Source organism: Coptis chinensis, chromosome 3, assembly GCF_015680905.1.
Source record: "Coptis chinensis isolate HL-2020 chromosome 3, ASM1568090v1, whole genome shotgun sequence".
In the NCBI taxonomy this organism is placed as follows: Eukaryota; Viridiplantae; Streptophyta; class Magnoliopsida; order Ranunculales; family Ranunculaceae; genus Coptis; species Coptis chinensis.
This window is the reverse complement of record NC_141458.1, coordinates 51543037-51550627: the sequence shown is the minus strand read 5'-3', so window position 1 is coordinate 51550627 and position 7591 is coordinate 51543037.

Here is a 7591-nt window from a genome sequence, read left to right as displayed (position 1 = left end):
AGCAAACTTTCGAAGCTCACATCTTTCAAACCTGGACGTCGACTTCAGCTAGTGAACTGCCAGAGCAACCAGGGTGACAAACTCTATGCAAAGACAAAAAAGTTGTAAAAATGCCAAAATCAGCGCCACCACTGGACCCACTCTACAGGCCCAAAAGGCATGACGAGTCAGCATAGGCTAGTGGCAAGTGATGGTCACAATTGAGTGCCACCTTGCAAAAGGATAAGATGGAAGAAATCAATGTTTGAATTGATTTAGCAAAATGACAAAACCAAATTAATACATAATAGGACAAAACTTTGATTACAAAGTTACAAACAAAACATTTAATTAGGAAGGTTTCCCGTGAAGGTGCTGGAGGCTATTTATATGAGAAGTGGTTTTCAGCTTTTGAGGCTTCAGTTTTTAGTTTTAGTTTTAGCCTATCGTTTTTTAGCTTTTCATTTTGTTATTTCATTCCAGTACGTAGCTTTCCTTTCCAGTAGCATCCATACCAGCTTTTGTACTGTAAGTCCTTTTACTTAATAAAAGTCATTTCTTTTCAAGTTTAATTCTTGTTCTTTATTTTACTTATTTATTGTATACAGCAAGTTCAATTAATCATCCAATAACCATGAGCTAAACCCCCCCCCCCTCAGAGGGAGGGTTAATGATGCTCGTGTGAGGATCCGGATTGACGCTTTAATGTTCCAGAATCACTACTTAGGAATTAGGTGTAGATTATACATCTGGTCCTAAAATGATTGAGACTGTCCAAGTTTAGAGTGCTGATGCTCCAGAACAATCTCGCGAGAGACCCAAAATGTCTCGCACGCGACTCTCTGGTGTCAGATAGCTCTATGATTTATCCAGCTGATGTAGAATCGAACCAGGAGCTGAAATGATATTCCAGAGATGGAATATTAGTTTGAATCCTTATGCTAGTGAGATGAGCTCAGAGATGCGTGCATCTCACTAGGGACCGATACTAGACACCGTCTCGGGTTTGTCTATGAACTCGAGACGGATTAGAGCTGTAGTGAGGTATTATAACTATTGAAACTGATTCTTGCATGAGTACGGTTAACCATTTTCCTTGTTTAACCATCTCTGTTTATTTACGTAGAAATCAATCGTTATTACTTTACGTTACTTGCATTACCGTTAATTTACTTAAACCAACTAAACAACCTAAAATCCTACTCACTAAAAGTTGTAATCCAGTTGTGAACCTTGCCTAGCCCTAAGGTATGGACGATCCCTTACTTGACCTATCCTACCAACCCACGTGAGTAAGGTAACTTGACTAAACGGACGTTTACAGACTTTGGACTTTGGACTGCAGACTTCGAACTATGGATTTCGGACTATAAGTAAAGCAAACCACAAATTACCGTTTATCAGTATGTATATTAACTTGAATTTCAAAGGAATTAATCCTTCTTTCCCCCGCTAGTGAATTCCTAGTGGTGTAAGGCCTTGTTGTATACGGTCAATGCAATTGCACTCTGCGAAATGAGACTTAGTTTAGGACAACACATTTTTGGCCACTTATCGTTTTAATATCTTTTCTTTGCTTGAGGACAAGCAAAGTGTTGTTTGGGGGTGGTGTGATAAGCACCCAAAACTGTAATACTAAACCCCGTAGAGACATAACATTTTGGGTAATTATGTGTTTAATAATCATGAAATAATTATATTTTTGTACTTTTGTAGGTTTTCGCAGTTAACATGAATATGATGATAAAACTTGCATCAAAGCAAGAGAATATTGTGCATACTTGAAGTCTTCCCACTCAGCCCTAGTGAAGCCCAACAAAGCCTGACTAGAGCCGAAGATTCCAACGGGACAAAACCAGTGAAGAACGGGACCACGTGCAAAGAAACAACAAACTTCCAAAGTTTATATCTTCCAAACCTAGACTCCGATTTCAGCAAGTGAACTGGCAGAACGACCAGGGCAACTAGCTCTACGCAAAGACATAAAGTTGTAAAAATGTTAACATCCCAGGCCGCCACTGGACATGGCAAGTGGACCCACTCTGCAGGCCCACAAGAAGTGATGAGTCATCATGCATGGACAAGTGGCAAGTTATGGGCACTCTTGGACACCTTGCAAAACAAGATAAGACAAAGAATTAAATGCATGACTAGACTTTTGATTAGAAAAGGTGTGGAAAAAGTTTGAATGATTTGAAAGGAAAAAGACAAACTTGTAATAAATATGGGAAGGCTTCACGTGAGAGAGGGGGGTATATCTTTTGGGTTGTTGGAGAAAGAGGGCATTCCATTTTTCATTCTTGCTTTCCATTTTGGTTGTTTACTTTTCATGCATGGCATTTTCTCCCATTTGAAGCTTTTGTGTTAGGTTGATACAAGAGGTCTTGAACTTCTAATAAAATCTATTTTTCTTCAAGTTAAATTTCCAGTTCTTCCTTTGCTTCTTCTTACTTTTTCATTTCATACATGCAAGAAATAAAATCCATCCAAGGACCATGAGCTAAAACCCTCCCAAGGAGAGGGTTAATGATGATCATGTGAGGATCAGGCTGCATTTTAGTAGTCCATAACTACTACTTAGGAAATAGGTTTTGATTATACATCCGGTCCTAAAATAACTGAGACTAATCAAGTTTGGAGTGCTGATACTCCAATTAAGTCTCGTGCGAGACCCAATTAACACCAGGTCAAGTCTCGTGCGAGATCCTATGGTAGCCGTTAGCCCTCTAGTTTGTCCAGTTGGTGTATAATTAAACCAGAAGTTGAAGTGATATTCCAGAGATGGAATGTTAATTTAACTCCTCATGCTAGTGAGATGAACTCAGAGATGAGTATATTCGATACTCGGCACCATTACGGGTTTGTCTATGAACTCGAGACGAATTAGAGTTGTAGTGATAAGGTACTCTAAAAATTTGTAATTGATCTTGCATGATTTTGATTAACCATCTTCATGTATCTCTCTCTCTACCTAGTTTACTAAGAAATCAATCTTTGTAATTCTACGTTAGTTTGCATTCCAAGTTTTAATTGAGCAACATAAGAAATAGCCTAAAATCCTACTCACTAATTCCCTTGAAGCTGTAAATTCAGTTGTGAACTTTGCCTAGTCCTAAGGTTTAGACAATCCCTTACTCGATCTATACTACCAACCCACGTGAGTAAGATAACTTGACTAGCCGGACGTTTTATGGACTTTGGACTCGAAAGAACAAACCTAAAAACACTGATTATCAAGGCACATGCAGAGCATAGTGAAGGGTAATAGACGGTGAAAGACAAACATCCCCCTTACTAAGAATGGGAGTGCATGACCTATCAGCAAGACGTACATATCGATGAATAGTGGATACAGTGGATGTAAGGAGATTGGAATCGCAGGTCATATGGTCATTGGTCCCTGAATCAAGGACCCAAATAGGTATAGTAGAGTCGGACCTACTATGAAGAGATGTACCTAAGGCGGACATAGCAACAGGTGAATTGGAATGCAAGAAAGAACTCTAAATCAGAGAAACTAGCTTATCAAGCTTAGAATTCAGATGAGAAATGTGTATAAAAGCAGGTGGATTAGTCATCTTATAATCTTATCAGTAGCACTGTCAAATAGAACTCAGCAGTAACGCAGCAACCAAATACCTGGTAAAGGTAATACATATCTAAATAGAACTGTAGAAAGTCTTCAAAAAGACACAAATATATGTTGCACTTGCACTGAAAGTGGCTGAAAAATCCCAGCCACAAATAATATTACCAGATCACTCCAGTAACTAAAAAAAAATCAAAACAGCACCACAATATGGCTGGAAAAAAACAGCTACCACCAATACATGGTAGCCACAAACCTCCAAAAGAAACATCACTGCGAAACCAGCCCTCTATAACACTACCATATCACCATGACATCCCAAGAATACCAACAGTTAGGGGCAAGGAAACCATATTAAATCCCCTGATAGAACTGAGAATACCCATAAAAATTACTTGAACCAGGCAATAGATTAGTCAACAATATGCATAAAAAAACAAAAAATACCAAAGAGGCATTGTTGTTAAGAAAGAAGCCTGATATAGACCAAATAGCCAGAGCGACCAATAGCCAGAGTGGAAAGAAACATATAAGTGCCCAGATGACGAAAAGAGAATCCTTGGGATTTAAAGACTTAAATGTATTGTCTCTTGCAATTTAATACATAGTGGGTGTGAGGGAGTAATAAACACATCTAATGAATATCAGGTGCGTGTCCAGCATAAACAGAAATATCCTACCAACCTCATGTCCTCTTCATCCAAGCTCGTTTCATAAGCGACTCGCCTCATGTAGGTGATCTACTTCGGCTCGTACTACATGCAACGATGCTATCGCCCGATCTAAAATGTTCGTCCTACGAGCTCGCTCCAGGGTGACATAGGTCGAACAGACAAACTCATTCAGAATGCTTCATCTCATGACATCATCCCTTGTCCAGATGCAATCATTACCAGGGCCATACTTACACAGCCCATTACCGCAAAATACGAACACTGTAACCACTCCCCATAATTACGAAATTCCTACCAACTCTAGTCATACACGCATCCTTGATCTCAGCCACACATATGTACTCATCAGTACACGTGTTGCACAGATCTACATGCTCAACAACTATAAATACCCCCTACATGAACTACGTCAGACCTGATTCTTCTCTCCCCCCAAAATTGAGAGATAGATACGTGGGTAGTTCGCTCAACAACAAACTCGGTCTTTCCAATATTTAACCCCCTTCTCCTCCTAATCTTGTATGTAAGGGAAGACTAAAAAGCACCTTTACATTGGCGCCGTCTGTGGTCTCAATTTCTTGAGAAACCACTTTATATAAACAAAAATCCTCAAGCCCATGAAGCATGGCAAGCCTCGAAGCTCAAATCCACGCTTTGCAATGTACGATGGTAGCACATGTCCCGGTTAACACGTAGCTCGATACATTCAGAGCCTTGCACTCTATAGTGCACTTATTATACTCTATGCATTTCCAGAATTACAACCGCATCTATGGTGTTAGCTCATATTTTTTACAGGTCGATCAAGCTCCAAACTAGGGGCTGGGAGCTAGCCACAGCCATCTCCGGACTGGGGCTCATTATTGCCATCTTAACATGTTTAGTTATGTTATTATGCTCCATGCATCTCCAAAATTACTACTGTTAGTTCATACTAACTCTTTGGTGCTAGCTCGCATCTTTTACAAGTCAATCCAGCTCCAAAGTTGGGGCTAATTATAGTCACGCCAATTCAAGGCTAGCTATCAACTGCATCCTCAGAGGTCGCCCCAGCTCCTATTGACAAGACCCCAGAGGTCGCCCCAAATCCTGTTGTCAAGACCCCAGAGGTCAATCAAAGCTCCTAAACTGGGGCTAACTATAGTCACACAAATTCAAGGCTAGCTATCAACTGCATCCCCAGAGGTCGCCCCAGGCCAGCTCCTGTTGACAAGACCCGAGAGGTCGCCCCAGCTCCAAAACTGGGGCTAACTATAGTCACGCCAATTTAAAGCTAGCTATCAACTGCATCCCCAGGGGTCTCCCCAGCTCCTAGTGTCAATACCCCAGAGGTCACCTTAGCTCCTGTTGACAAGACCCCAGAGGTCGCCCTAGATCCTGTTGAAAAGACCCCAGAGGTCAATCAAAGCTCCAAAACTGGGGCTACCTATAGTTAGGACAATTCAAGGCTAACTATCAACTGCAATCTCCAAATCAGGACGCTCACTAGAGCCGCCAGCTAACTAGCGTAGGCAGACTCACTTGGGTCCTGACGCCCACCTGGGTATAACGCTCACTTGAGCTAACAAGCTTCTTAGCTTCTACAGTTCTTACTAGTTGATGACCTACAACTCTAGGATCAACTCAATGAGAACGCTCTCTACGAGCAACACACTTTCTTAAGCTAACACGCTCTCCGCGAGCAACACGCTCTCTTGAGCTCATAAGCTCCATAGCCTCTCCAATTCTCACTAGTTGATGACATATAACTCTAGGATCAACTCAGTGAGAACGCTCTCTACAAGCAACACGTTCTCCATGAGCAACACACTTTCTTAAGCAAACATGCTCTCCACGAGCAACATGCTCTCTTGAGCTCATAGGCTCCATAGCATCTCCAATTCTCACTAGTTAAGGACCAATAACTCTAGGATCAACTCAGTGAGAACGCTTTCTACGAGCAACATGCTCTCCGTGAGCAACACGCTTTCTTAAGTTAACACGCTTTCCACGAGCAACACGCTCTCTTGAGCTCATAGGCTCCATAGCCTCTCCAATTCTCACTAGTTGAGAACCTATAACTCTAGGATCAACTCAGTGAGAAAACTCTCTACGAGCAACACACTCTCCATGAGCAACACGCTTTCTTAAGCTACCACGCTCACTTGAGCTCATAGGTTTCTTAGCCTCTACAGTTCTTACTAGTTGATGACCTACACCTCTAGGCTCAACTCAGCGAGAACGCTCTCCGTGAGCAACACGCTTTCTTAAGCTACCATGCTCACTCGAGCTCATAGGCTTCTTAACCTCTACAGTTCTTACTAGTTGACGACCTACACCTCTAGGCTTAACTCAGCGAGAACACTCTCCGTGAGCAATACGCTTGCTTAAGCTAACACGCACACTCGAGCACATAGGCTTCTTAGCCTCTACAGTTCTTACTAGTTGATGACCTACATCTCTAGGCTCAACTTAGCGAGAACGCTCTCCGCGAGCAACACGATTTCTTAAGCTAGCATGGTAACTCGAGCTCACAGGCTACATAGCCCATCACTTCTCTCTAATTGAGGACCTACACTTCTATGATCAATTTAGTGCAGAACGCTCTCTAAGAGCACCAGGCTTCCAGGGGCCACATCGCTCACTCGAGCAGAACGCTTCCATAAACGATAAAAAGTTTCTTGACCTATGTTCACTCGAGCAGAATGCTTCCATAAGCGCTAAAAGGGCCCTTGACCTACTGGAGCAGAACGCCTACATAAGCGCTAAATGGTCCTTGGGCCTACGCTTACTTGAGCATAACACTTCCTTAAGCACTAAGGGTCCTAGACCTACGCTCACTAGAGCAGAACACTCTCAACGAGCCGAACGCGTAATCAAACTAAAACACTCTTATGAGTTCAAACGTTCTCAAGCACCAAACGCTTTTTTGAGCTCCAACAAACATCAGTTCATCATACAACAAACATCGTCCTACGTAACACGGTTGGTATTTATGATCATGTTTGTTCGCCTCTTCACATATGCTAGCCACGCGCCACCGTTCTCTCTCATCAGATCGCTTCTATGTACAGCACGACCTAATGAGAAGGGGATGTGTGAGGGAGTAATATTCACATCTAATGAATATCAGGCGCGTGTCCAGCATAAACAGAAATATCCTACCAACCTCATGTCCTCGTCATCCGAGCTCGCTTCATAAGCGACTCGCCTCATGTAGGTGATCTACTTCGGCTCGTACTACAAGCAACGATACCATCGCCCGATCTAAAATGTTTGTCCTACGAGCTCGCTCCAAGGTGACATAGGTCGAACGGACGAACTCACGCAGAACGCTTCATCTCATGACATCATCCCTTGTCCAGATGCA